General features: G+C 43.5%; 1 long non-coding RNA gene across 1 annotated transcript; it reads right to left on the bottom strand.

Moving 5' to 3' along the window:
* Positions 1-1,079: 1,079 nt before the first annotated feature.
* On the bottom strand, positions 1,080-11,856 carry LOC108350241 (uncharacterized). Its single transcript, XR_015677977.1, has 3 exons — positions 11,646-11,856; positions 5,012-5,105; positions 1,080-1,303 (listed from the first exon to the last, which is right to left on the bottom strand). It is a non-coding gene; the product is annotated as an uncharacterized LOC108350241 (long non-coding RNA).
* Between the last annotated feature and the right edge of the window lie 1,357 nt (positions 11,857-13,213).

Here is a 13,213-nt window from a genome sequence, read left to right as displayed (position 1 = left end):
ATATGCAGAACTTAACTGTGTATGTATATGTGTGTGCATAAATGTGCCTGCATATGTGTGTGTGCGTGTGTGCATGAGCGTGTGAGTGCCTGTGCATCTGCATGTGTGTGGTGCACTCAACCATCCAGACACCCCAGAGCTTCCAGGGACTAAATCACCAACCAAAGAGTACACAAGGCGTGAGCCATGGCCCCAGACGCGTTTGTAGCAGTTGCGGGCCCTTGTCAGGCATCAGTGAGAGGAGAGGTCCTTGGTCCTGTGAAGGCTTGATGCCCAGTGTAAGGGAATGCCTGGGGGGGGGGGAGGTGGGAGGGAGTGGGTGGGGGAGCACAGAAGCACCCTTACAGAAGCAGGGGGAGGGGGAGGGAATAGGGGGTTTCTGGAGAGGAAACTGGGAAAGGGGATAACATTTGAAATGTAAATAAAAAAATATCCAGTAAAATAAAAAAAATCAAAAAAGAAAGAAAAAGAAAAGAAAAATAAAGTCTCACCAAAGAATGGACTTGATCTTTGGTTAAGTCGGTCACACCGGTGAGCAGCCTTGGGGAGATAGGTTTAGGACATAGGAAGTTAAACTGTGAACCTTGTGTGATGACCCTCAGCATAAGAAAACATATAGCAGGGTGGGGAGGGGTTGAGGCAGTGTCTCTCTATGTATCCCTGGCTGTCCTGGAACTTGCTTTGTAGACCAGGGTAGCCTCAAAGTCATTGAGATCTGCTTGCCTCTCCCAAGTGCTGGGATTAAAACCATGTGCCACCAATTGACAAGCTAAAATATACTTCCTTATGACAACTACAGGAGCCTACCTTCTCACTTAGGACAATAGACTACTTGAGACATTGTTTCAAAAAGGAAAGGAAAGGAAGCAGCATAAATGTCTGTGATGGCAAGGTAACACAACAACAAAAGTATACTTTCATTTATCCCACAGAATTCCAATTCAGAGGTCACAGAGCCATCTCCCTTTTCCCTCTCTATGTCTCCTTCTCTGTCAGTTCATTTTCCTGTAACTAGCTGGAGATTGTGGATGTGTATAGAACAATAAGATGCAAGGAAGGAAGCCAGGATCACATCCATGTAAATTTTGTTACAATACGTTATTTTTTTCTGTGAGTTGTAGGCTTATTGTATCTAATCAATTACTCTTCCTTCATACACCTGGTATATTTCACAGTCTCAGGCCTTGTCTGCAGGTCTCTGCGGTCTCCACGGATAAAGGGAGACCCTTGTATGGGCATCATGTGGATGAGTCGTTTAGCTTCCGATGTCATACAACTGTTCAAAGTGGCACACACGTGTTAGCTGGCAAAGAAAGATGATGGGAAGCCAGGTGAGAGGATTAAAAAATCACTGAGATTTTTGTTCTGTTTTTGTCTATGCTATTTCCCATGAGAATGTCGGTGAGTTCTTGTACGTACCCATCACATTTATTTAACATTTCAGCTTGATAGGCATTATGTGCTACTCCCTACAGAGATTCAAGATGAACTTTAACCTTTCAGGGCTCATAGCATCTCTAGGAAGAGGAAGGACAATTTTGCATGCATGCGTGTGTGCGTGTGTGTGCGTGTGTGTGTGTGTGTGTGTGTGTGTGTGTGTGTGTGTGTGTAGTGAGAATGAATGCCAGAGCACAAGTATAGAAGTCAGAGGACTTTTCTAGAGTTGTCTCGTCCCACCTTGTTTTGAAGCAGGCTCTGTCTCTCTTGTTGCTTCTGCATACTCCAGGCTAGGTGGCCCCTGAGCCAACTTCCACTGTTGGATGAAGGTTTTTATGTAGGTTCATGGGTCAAATATGTCAGACTGTGAAGCAACTGTTTTTAACCACTGAGCCATCTCCCCTGCCCTTGCAATTTGAAATCCCCCGCATATTGTAACATTCAATAACCTGTACTGACTTCTCCTCCTATGCAAGCATATGCCAAGTGCTTCTATGCTCTCTAACACTGAAGTCCAGCCTCTCTTCCCAAATGCATGCCTTGCTCATGCAGGACCCCAACCCAGACTCAAGGAACCCTTCCCAGAACCCCCTGGGGCTCTGCTCCTTCTTTCTTACTTTCTCTCTCCCTCTACATTTCCTATTCCCTCTCTTGAAAAAGTTAACAACTTGTTTGGTTGGTTCTTTTGATTCTTTTTAGATAAGGTCTTATATAGCCCAGGCTATCCTGCAACTGCCAAAGTAATTAAGGGTGACCTTGAACACCTCCCTAGGGCTGTGATTACAGGTCAGAGCCGCCATAACTAGATAAAAGCAGGGTTTGCTCTTGTGGTTTGTTGGTTTGGTTGTTTGTTAGGTTTCATTTTGTTTTATTTTTAGAGACCAGCCTTATTTCATTTCTCAGGTTGTCCTTGAACCCAAGATTCTTCTTCCTCAGCTCTCAAGTGCTGGATGTCAGGTCCTTTGGCATCATGGGAAATGACAATAGCCATTCTTCGCACAGCCCATGGGTGAAGGCAGAAGGAATCCTGGAGAAAGGCTGAAGTGCAGGAGTGTGAACTCGGAAAGAACACTGACTGCTCAAGCACTGGGACCTTTGGGTTTAGCATCCAGGAACAAATGCATTGGTCTAGGCATCAGACACAACCACACATCCTTACTGGCAAATGAATTCTACCAAAAAGGCCTAGACCCTTCTTAGTGGAAAACTGTTCTTAGGTTTGGGGAGCCGGGTTGGTTTGGGGGTGTGGCATGCAGGGCCTGGAAGTGGGGTATGGAGAGGGGATTGTTACTTAAACCAGGCTGGCCTTCAATCATAAGATTTGCCTGCCTCTGCTTCCCAAGTATTCAGGTTAAAGGTATATGTAGTCACACCTAACTTCTTTTTCTCTTTTATAATGTGCAACTATTTCTCATGTATTAAAGTAAAATCAGTGTAGACTTGGTGACATGTGTCCTTTGTCCCAGCACACAAGAGTCAGAGCAAAAGGACCAGTAGTTACAGGCTAGTCTCAGATATACAGAAAGTTCAAGGCCTGGGTGGGCTAACTGAGATTTGTGAGTGAATGAATGAATGAATGAATGAATGCATAAGTTAATTAGCCAGAGTAGACAAATTTATTTGAAGAGGTACAGTCGCTGGGACACTCCCATCTTAAAACAAACAAACAAAAGCCCCGTAGATAGAGCTGACCTGGCATAAGAGTGCAGGCTAGGTGTCCGTACACACCTGTAATAATGCACTCCATGGACTGAGGAAGTTAGATTTCTGGGTTACATGTGCCACTCCAGGCAAGACCCTGTGTGAAACACGAGCAATGAATGAGTAACCAGTCCTATGTGATACTATGTAGCCATCTGGGACCTCCGTACATTCTGACAGCAAGACTGCAAAAATACCGTTTGCTTTGTTGTTTGTTTGTTTGTTTGTTTGTTTGTTTTTTCCCTACAGGGTTTTTCTTGTGTATCTGATCGTCCTGGAACTGCTCTGACCAGGCTGGCCTCCAACTCAGAGATCCACCTGTCTCTCCTTCCTAAGTGCTGGGTTGCAAAGATACTTCAAAAAAAAAAAAAAAAAAAGTTCATTTGAGACTTAACAAGGCTAGCAGAATTTTGTAACAATGTTGTATGAATGTGCTATGGACATCTCGAAAAAAGGACTAGAATTTCAGTTTTCCATGAAACTGTGTATACTGTGTGAATGTGAGTAAGCCTGTGTGAAGGTAAGAGGACAACTTTGGGGCTATGGCTCATTGCTTCTGTGTTAGATACTCCGGGCTAGCTGTCACCCCATCCTCCAGTTTCCAGGCACCTCTGTCTCCACCTTCTACCTCAGTCTAGGAACGTTAGGAGAACAGATTTACTGCAGACACCACCACTACCACCAGAGCACCACACCTGGCTGCTTCAGTGTCAGTTCCAAGGATCGAGCTCAGTCTGTCAGACTTGTGTGAGCTGCCTGCAGAGCCCGCTGAGCCCTTTCTCTGACTGGATAATTGGTTTTGGCTTAAGGTAATGAAATCACTTAGTTTGCTAGAGGAAGGTTTCAATAATGAGGGGACCTTGAGCTGAGTCTAAAAATGGGCAAGAAAAAGTCTAAAGGCCAGAGAAAGAAGATACACACAGGGTTAGGGCTGCAGTGTCAGGTAGGAAACCAAAGGCCATTCAACCTCTTTCAGATTTCAGGGACATTACAAGAAAGTGAGGCCTTATGCATGTGAAGGCACTCAATAGACCACACTTTCTTGCTTCACACTATTAAAAGGAATATTGTCAAAATGAAGTCATGGACTGCATACACCCTGAAAACAAAATGCATGTAAGAGTGCTCCTTTTTATATGAAAATGAATTACAGCACTGATAAGGGTAATTATATGAATGACAAACTCATATATAATGTTAAGGCTGAATTAATGGCATATCTACTTGTTTCAAATCTCTGAAGAGCTGATATTACAAATTATATTCTCTTAGTGTGTTCTTTTTTTTTTTTAAAAAGGCAAGCTGAGAAAAACTACCCTGAAATATTATTCTACCTCACCATGATTCTGTTTTTCTTTTGCATAAGCCTGTGTCTTTCAAATAAATCCACAAGCAAATAGCTCCATTCTGTAGATGAGAAATTATAAAAGACCATGTAATCATCTGACAATGGGACTGAAAACAAGCCCAGAGGAAACGCATGGCCTTCTGAGGGAAGTCACAATGTGTGGGTCTATTTGCTCCCTCTTGCAGAGTCTGCTCCTGACATTTCTTGTCTTCTAATTGGACTTTATGAATGAGGGCTGAGGGTTGCTAGCTACTGAATGTAAGAAAAGGATCTGCAGAGGCAACAGAGGTCTGCACACACCGGAAGGCAGCCTTTGTGTGAGGACTTGAAGAAGAAGCAAACCCCAGAAACTCTGAACCCCAAATCTATAAAACACGAGCTATTTTCTCAGTCTTTAATAGAGGCTTTGGGTAGGCATGAGGTAAGGAAACCTATGTGCAGATTTTAGAACTGTTTGGCCTCCTGCCTTCCCACAACCTATCAGTTCCAAAAGTGTGTGTCAGAAAGAGAAGGGCATTTTCTCACCTTTGTCTTCAGCTCGGCTGCCCCATCCTACTGCCAAGCATCTGCTGACTGCTAGGTCCTGGACCATCTTCTCTTGGTTTTCTGTGGCACAGGCCTGAGTCAATCATAAGGATGGATAACACTCAGTCCAGATATTTAGCTTTGTTTTAGTTTTTATTCTATAGTTAAAGGACCCATTCATTACAAAACTAGGGATTGAGTCTAAGAACCTGCACATAACAGGTAAGCACCCTACCGCTAAGTTCTGCCCTCAGTCCTTCTTTATATTTATTAGTTATTGTGGTTTTGTTGTTGTTGTTGGTGGTGGTGGTAGTGTGTTTTTGTTTTGTTTTGTTTTTTGAAACAGAGTCTCAGTCAAGTGTAGTGGCATACTCTGGTAATCTCAGTACTCAGGAAGCAGACACAGAGGATCAGGAACTCAAGAAAACCTCATCCACGTAGAAAGTTTAAGGTTAGCCTGAGCTGACTGCATGACACTCCACTTCAGATAGATAGATAGATAGATAGATAGATAGATAGATATAGATAGATAGATAGAAATAGATGATAGATAGATATAGATAGATATAGATAGATAGATAGATAGATAGATAGATAGATAGATAGATAGATATAGGTAGATAGATAGATAGATATAGATGATAGATAGATAGATAGATATAGGTAGATAGATAGATATAGATGATTGATAGATAGATAGATAGATAGATATAGGTAGATAGTAGATAGATAGATAGATAGATAGATAGATAGAGATAGATAGATAATGGTAGATTGATGATAGATAGATGATAGATGATGATAGATTGATGATAGATACATAGATAATAGATACATAGACGATACATAATGATAGATTAGATAGATGATAGATAATGATAGATCAATGATAGATAGATAGATAGATAGATAGATAGATAGATAGATAGATAGATAGTTGTGGTAGTTTATATATGCTTGGCCCATAGGAAATGGCACTATTAGAAGATGTGGTCTTGTTGGAATGGGCTTACCTTGTTGGAGGAAATGTGTCACTGTGGAGGTAAGCAGTGAGGCCTTATGCTCAAGCTCCACCCAGGACAGAGGAGATACTCTTCCTGGCTGCCTTCAGATCAAGATGTAGAACTCTCAACTCCTTCTCTAGTCCCATGTCTGCCTGGACAATGGCATGCTTCCTGCCATGATGATGATAGATTGAACCTCTGAACCTATAAGCCAGCCCCCAATTAAATAACCTTTATAAGAGTTGCCTTGGTCACAGTGTCTCTTCACAGCAATGGAACCCCTAAGACAACGGCTTAATGGTTAAGAGTGCTGGCTTCTACTCCAGAGGACTCAAGCTGTAATCCCGGCACCCACACCTAACTGCTCACCAGCACCTGTAATTCCTTCTCTAGGGAATCCAGCACACGCTTCTGTGCTCGGTAAGCACAGGGACACGTGTGGCACAAACACAATAAAAGTATATTTAAAAGTAAAAGTAAATAAGTAAGCAAACAAAAAAAAATACATAAAAGACCCAATTCTCCCTCTGTGGCCCAGACAGGTCTGAAAGTCACCAAGGAGTTTAGGTCTCCAACTTGTAATGCTACTGTCGCAGTCTCCCAAAGGTTAGTTACAGGTTTCTGCCACCATATCCTCAGAGTGTGTGTGTGTGTGTGTCTGTGTGTGTGTGTGTGTGTGTGTGTGTGTGTCTGCGTAGTTGTTGCTGTGGTTGTTGTTACTGTTGTTGGGAGAACTGCAGGAAAAATGAGTAATTCAGTCATCCTTACTGAGAGGTCAGCCTGGCTTACATGAGACATGTCTCTAAAAAAATTTTTTTCTTGGACTCACACTTAGAAAGTATCTTTTCTGAGACTGGCTTAATTTTCATATGCAGTTCACCGAGACCCATATGACTTGGATCTTAGAACCCTGACTAGGGGTGGTGAGGCTATGAAGAAAACAGAGCGCCCACCGCCAGCAGCAGCCTGGAACCTCAGTTGCTTATTGGGTACAACACAGGGGGAGTTTAGTCTCCACAGTAGGTCTTTGTAGTTGAGCAGTCTCCGGCTGTAAATATCTGGGAGGAGGAAGACGCTGTTGTTGTTTGTCTTTGCATTAGTTACTAAGTCATACTCAGTCCTAAAGAAACTTTGTCACAACCTCTGGAACACCTCCTGGCTAAGGCTTGTCCATTCCCATGGAGCTGAGGCATTGGTGTCATGGACATGGCTATGTCACAATGTGTCCACAGACATAGCTATGTCACAATGTGTCCACAGTACACATTCGCTCAGAACCTTACTCATTGAGGACCCCTGATTCCAAAATTTTATACAGATGTAGGATATCATATATAATATATATGTATAGTTACATACATACACATACATAAAGCCATGTGTATACATGTAACATGAAAAATTGAAGCTAAATTGTCTGGGTAACTGAGAGGGCTAACAGGAAAAGGATGAGAAAGGAGATGGGAATGGAGTATGGGAAATATTCTGGATACATCCTTCACCCTGGGAAAAGTTTCCTTACTTAACAGCCACTCAGTGCAATGAGGGTGTTTGTTTGTTTGGTTGGTTGGTTATTTGTTTGAGACAGGGTCTCCTTATGTAGTCTTGGCTGGCCTGGAACTTACTATGTTCCCTAGGCTGGCCTCCAACCTGTGTTCTTCATTTCTCACCCTCATAAGTGCCTGCGCAACCATGCTCTTGCTCTTTGCTTTGCTTCTTTTGTTTGGGTTGTACAAAGACTGGTGTATTTGACGGAGAGTGGCCTTGAACTCCTGACCCCTCTCCTACCTATAATTCCCAAGTGCTAGGCTTCGAGGCCTGTGCCAACACCGGGTAGCTGCTGTTGCTGCTGCAGTGCATTTTCCTTGTCCTCCTTCTTCCTTGAGACAGGGTTTGACTTATGTGGCCCGGGCTGGCCTTGAACTCATAGCAATCCACTTGCCTCTGACACGCAAATTCTGGAATAGTAACCATGCACCCCGGCTCCCAGCATCTCTTTTGCCTTTTCTTTTCAGTCAAGATGCTCCTCGATTTAGACAGCAAGGAAATGCACCCTTCACACTATTCAGTCATGAACTCATTAGGACTTCTTCTCTACTGAAAGAATTAATGTGACCTCCCCACATCAAACCCAAACTCCCAGCATAATCTGAAAAGGCTTCCCCAGTATTGTGAGCAAAATTCAAGGTGCCTTGAGTGTGTGCAAGGCAAATACTCAACTATTGATCTTCATCCCCGTCAACTAATTGCACTTTTAACAAATTTTTATTATTTTTTAAAGTGTATGTGTGTGTGTATGTGTGTGTGTGTGTGCCTGTGTGTGGATATGTGTGTGAAAGTTCAGGTCTCTGAGGAGGCCATAAGAGATTATCACATCTCTTGAGGCTGGAATTCACAACAGGCAGTTGTGAACCGCCTGGTAGATGCTGGAACTGCACTCAAGTCCTCTGGAAGAGCAGCAAGTACCCTCAGGCACCAAGTCATGTCTCTGAGGCCCTTACTTAGAATTTTAGTCTATTAGAAAGATAGGCATGAGATCCTGAGAAGAGTAACACTGTGCTTCCGGTTATTATATTACACTGGAGCATTAAACACTATCACCGTAAATGGGGTTTGGTGGCTCACTCCTGTCATTCCAGAACTTGGGAGATTGAAATAGGAGGATCATGGATGTGAGGTCAACCTGGGCTATAAAATGAGGCCCATCTCAAGACAAAAGGAAAAACATTTCGTCACCATAACAAAGATAGGAAGAAAGGAAAGGGAAAGGAGGTGGGGGAGGAAGGGAATTGAAGAGAAGAGAGGATAAAAGGTTTTATATCTGTGTCAATCTCTCTGCTATTAGGGTTCCTCCCCCAGCTAGGGTCTGGTGAGCCCATAAGTCCACAGGACCCCACCGTTTATGAAAGGGTCATTCATTCGGGGCTGAGCAAGATGATCCAGAGCCACAGTGAGTTATCTGTCCTGTGTGCGTACCCTCAAAGTACAGATGGCTCCTCGGGGCAGGAATCAGAGCTGAAGGGAGAAGTTCTTCTTGGTGGAATACAGTGCGTTGATTCACTGAGAGGCTCCAGGGTGGGTCTGTTTCACCGCCTTTTCCGAGATGCCAAATCTGGCCCCGTGTCCATCCAGTCATGGTAGATCTAACTCCTCCCTCAATGTGCCTCTGACTCTCTCCAGATGAGGACTGAATTCTAAGTGAGCTTCCTGATGGCTTGAGAACATTCGAGGCAATTTGGATCTGATGCACTGAAGTCCGGGTGTCACCTCCCCTGGAGATCCAAGATAGACAGAGCCTTTCACTGGTGAATTCTGGCTGCTGGCTGAAGTCTGCCGGAGGAGAGATAGAAGCAGGAGCCATGCTGGGCGAGCCCAACGTCTCCTAACCCTTATTATAGAGGACGTGTGGGCTGATGCCTAGGCGGATGCTGGGTTTGCTGAGTAAACAGGATGGGATGAGAAAGAATGATGCTTTTATATTCTTGTCTATTACGGGTCCAGGGAGACTCTTCAGCTGAGATGAAAGGCAGAGGCTGGGTTAAGGCAAGTTCTTTCCAGAACTAATTGTACAGGTCCCTGGTGTCTACTTCCGCATATCCTGTGGAAAAGCTAGGCGTAATCTGTGATTGCGAACCAGACCTCATTGCCGACTTTGACTACATGGCTCTGTTGCATCTCCACCTTCTGAGAATGTTTTCCTTTCAACTTTCACGTATTTACCAATATCACTAAAAGTAACTGAGTGTATCTGTTACCAGGTGCCTGGGTAGCAGCAGTGAGTTAGGCTGAGGTGAAAACACACGCACACAAACCTAGACCCATACCCTTACAACAGAAGCTGTGCCTGGAGTCGGTCACCCCAGAACAGAGGGGAGGGATTTCTGGAGAAGCGATCCTAGGAACAATAAGAAAAAGCTTACCGATTGGGTGAGAACACTGAAGCAGGAGCCAATAGCAGCACTCCTGTCACTGAGCTGTATGCCCACTCTTGTTTTTGTTTTTGTTTTTGTTTTTGCTTTTGTTTTTTTTTTTTTTTTTTTTTGAGACAGTTTTTTGGTAACTGACCTTGAACTCATCCTGTACCTGAGGCTTGAACCTGTGATCCTCCTACCTCAGCCTCCCAAGCAGCTAGAATTACTGGCCTGTGCCTAGAGGCTCAGTTTCCTTAAGTGGTAACAGGTTGAGTGATGTAGCCACTGGTAGGTAATGCTCTTGCCTAGCCTGTGTGAGACTCTGGTTGCCAACCTCAATAACACAAAATGAATAGTCTTGGAGTGAGAATGGACCCCACAGACACGTGTATTTGAATGGTTGGGCCACAGTTGGCGGACCTGTTTGGAAAGGATTAGGAGGTGTGGCCATGTTATGTGTCACCATGGACAGGTTTTGAGGTTTCAAAAGAATCCTCTCATTCTCAGCATGCTCTCTGCTCCCTGCTTGTGGATCAAAATGTAAGCTCTCATCTGCAGCTCCAGCCCCTGTCACCTGATACCTCTGCTCTGCCATCGTGGACTCTAATCCTCTGGAATCATAAGCCCCAGACTTTCTTCTACAAGTTCCCTTTGTATCAACATCAGCAAAGCATGAGACTTTATCATTAAAACCTAATCTTAGAGAGTGGGAATGTAGCTCACTGATGATTGGCCAGCCTGCATAAGGCCCTGAGTTCAATTCCTAGAACCGTACACACATGCTAGAGATGTCATTTAATGTTTCCTGTCTTGATTTATGGTTTTCTGAGACAGGATGTAGCTATGTATCCCTGCTTGGCACAGAACTCACTATGTAGGCGTCCTACCTCCAGATTGCCTCCCTGCCTCCTGATGACTGTAATCACAGTGCTCACTTCTTTGGGCTTAAGTTTAACATCATAGCTACACATAGTGCAATCACTGGGTGGCTGGGAAACGTGTGTATAAAGTGTTGTATCTTGCTACAACATAGAAAAAAGAGACACATGCCTAGATCTATGACTACGTTTTAGCCACAAAGATAACAGCCAGTTTTGAAGAAATAAACTACGAACTGATTTTTTTCATTTATCAATTTTATTTCACATGACATAAAAGAAGTGAGAACCTTGTCAGTTTAAAAAGAAAGGGAAAGAAAGAAACCTACTTTATTTCATGCCATTATTTCTTTTCAGTCTCCTTGCTAAAAACCCACCCATACCTGCTTTTGTTTCTAGATCCTTATTATAGTGTCCATAAAAATCATTAGAAATACACTGTTTCAGAGAGAGAAGTTGATTCCTCATCTGTCTAAATTGTTAGTTTTCTGATTGACTCCCAAAACCAAAACTTTACTCTCTTGGAGGGAAAATAATCTATTTTCACAGTGAATTCTGATCTGTCAGTCACTCTGATAGACGCACGGTTCTGACCATATTATTTTTTGTTTCAACGAACATATTTTAAAATTATTTTTAAAGGCAAAGGCAACTCAATGTCTTGATTAGTTCCAAAAGTTCTCTCTCTCTCTCTCTCTCTCTCTCTCTCTCTCTCTCTCTCTCTCTCTCTCTCTCTCTCTCTCTCTTTCTTTTAGGGAGAAGGCAGAGTTTTATAGTTGTTGTTGTTCTGCTTAGCTTTGTTTGAGACAGGGTCTCGTAGCCCAGGATAGCCTCCACTTACCTATAATGAAGACGGACAAGTTCCTAGACGTGTCCCTCCAACCTGGCGGCTGTTGCTGCTGCGGATTCTTCTTAGTCCTCCTCCTCTTTCCCCTCTCCTTCCCTTTCCCTCCTCCTCCCCCTTACTTCTTCTTTTGTTTTGCCTGTTGTTTGAGGCAGCATCTATCTGTGTAAGACAGGCTAACCTTGAACGTATGACAATCCTCCTGTCTCAGCTTCCTAAGTGCTTACCATGAATCACCACGCCCACCTCAGTTCTCTAGTCATCCAATGACTGCCAAGTTTTCTGAAGTAAGACATTCTGACGTAAGACGCTCTCCTCAAGCAGCGAACAACCCCGTGATCGGTCCAGACATGCAAACTGCACCCACACATGATCTCTCAGCAGGAGAGGCTGCAACGCAAAGTCTGTAGCGCGTATATTTTTAGTTTTAAATTGCACAGCAAGTAACTTTAGCTCCCAGACATTAAAAAAAAAATGACTAAAAGGGAAGAAAATAAGTTCAGGAAGTCCTCGCTGCTCATGGTTTTAATCAATGATTCATCTGTGTGGGCCATGGGGACTGTCACAATGGATCTCTATGTGAGGACACCAACTGTAGTTCACTGTCACTTCCTCTGGGGAACTAGAATATTCCACATCTCTAGCTCAAAGTATTGATGGAGGTTAGAGAGTTGGGGATTGTTTTTTTTAGCAATTATTCTTCAAAAGAATTCCTCTACGAAAACTTGTCTTAGTTGTTGCAGAAACAAGACGTTGTGGTGCATGCTGAGGGTTTTCTAGAAGCCAGTTATCCAAGAGAGTTCAGCCTAGAAAAGGACATATTCAGTAAGGAGGTATTTGGAAAGATTAGGTTCTCTGTTTCCACCACATGGACCCTGGGATCGCTCATGTCATCAGGTTTGCCAAGTACCCTTCCACACCGAGCCGTCTCACTGGCCCTGGTTGAGCTGATCCTCAGAAGGAAGAAACCTGATAAAAACATTATACAAGTTGGTAGGCTCATGCTGTTACACACACACACACACACACACACACACACACACACACACACACACACACGTCTTCCTGTCTGTTTGTTTCCTTGCTCTCCCCACACTTTCCATTTAAATCTTACTATCTTTAGCCTGGACCAGGCTTGAATCCTGTGTTTTGACTGCTGCAGTTACTCACCAGCCAGAACCTTCAGGAAAAAGTGCTTCAGGAGGCCTAATACAGCAGGTCTCCGAGGCATGAGACTCAATAGCTACAACAAGCAGCCAAGAACAAGGACTATTGTTTAAAAAGTGTGGGGGTTGGGGATTTAGCTCAGTGGTAGAGCGCTCACCTAGGAAGCGCAAGGCCCTGGGTTCGGTCCCCAGCTCCGAAAAAAAAAAAGAACCAAAAAAGTGTGTAAGGTTGTCACATGAACAGTAGGTAAATTATGGTAAAAGAAACTGCTTCTTTCAGTAGCCCAGGCTGACCTTCAACTCCTGACCTGCTTCAACCTCCAGAGTGTTAGAACTTAGTTTCCCTAAATTTTTTTAAATATATTCTTCAGTTTGCAATTAGATCAGTAAAGTTTACAT

The sequence above is a fragment of the Rattus norvegicus genome, chromosome 2 (assembly GCF_021556685.1).
Source record: "Rattus norvegicus strain SHRSP/BbbUtx chromosome 2, alternate assembly SHRSP_T2T, whole genome shotgun sequence".
Taxonomy (NCBI): domain Eukaryota; kingdom Metazoa; phylum Chordata; class Mammalia; order Rodentia; family Muridae; genus Rattus; species Rattus norvegicus.
This window is presented reverse-complemented; position numbering and strand designations above follow the sequence as displayed.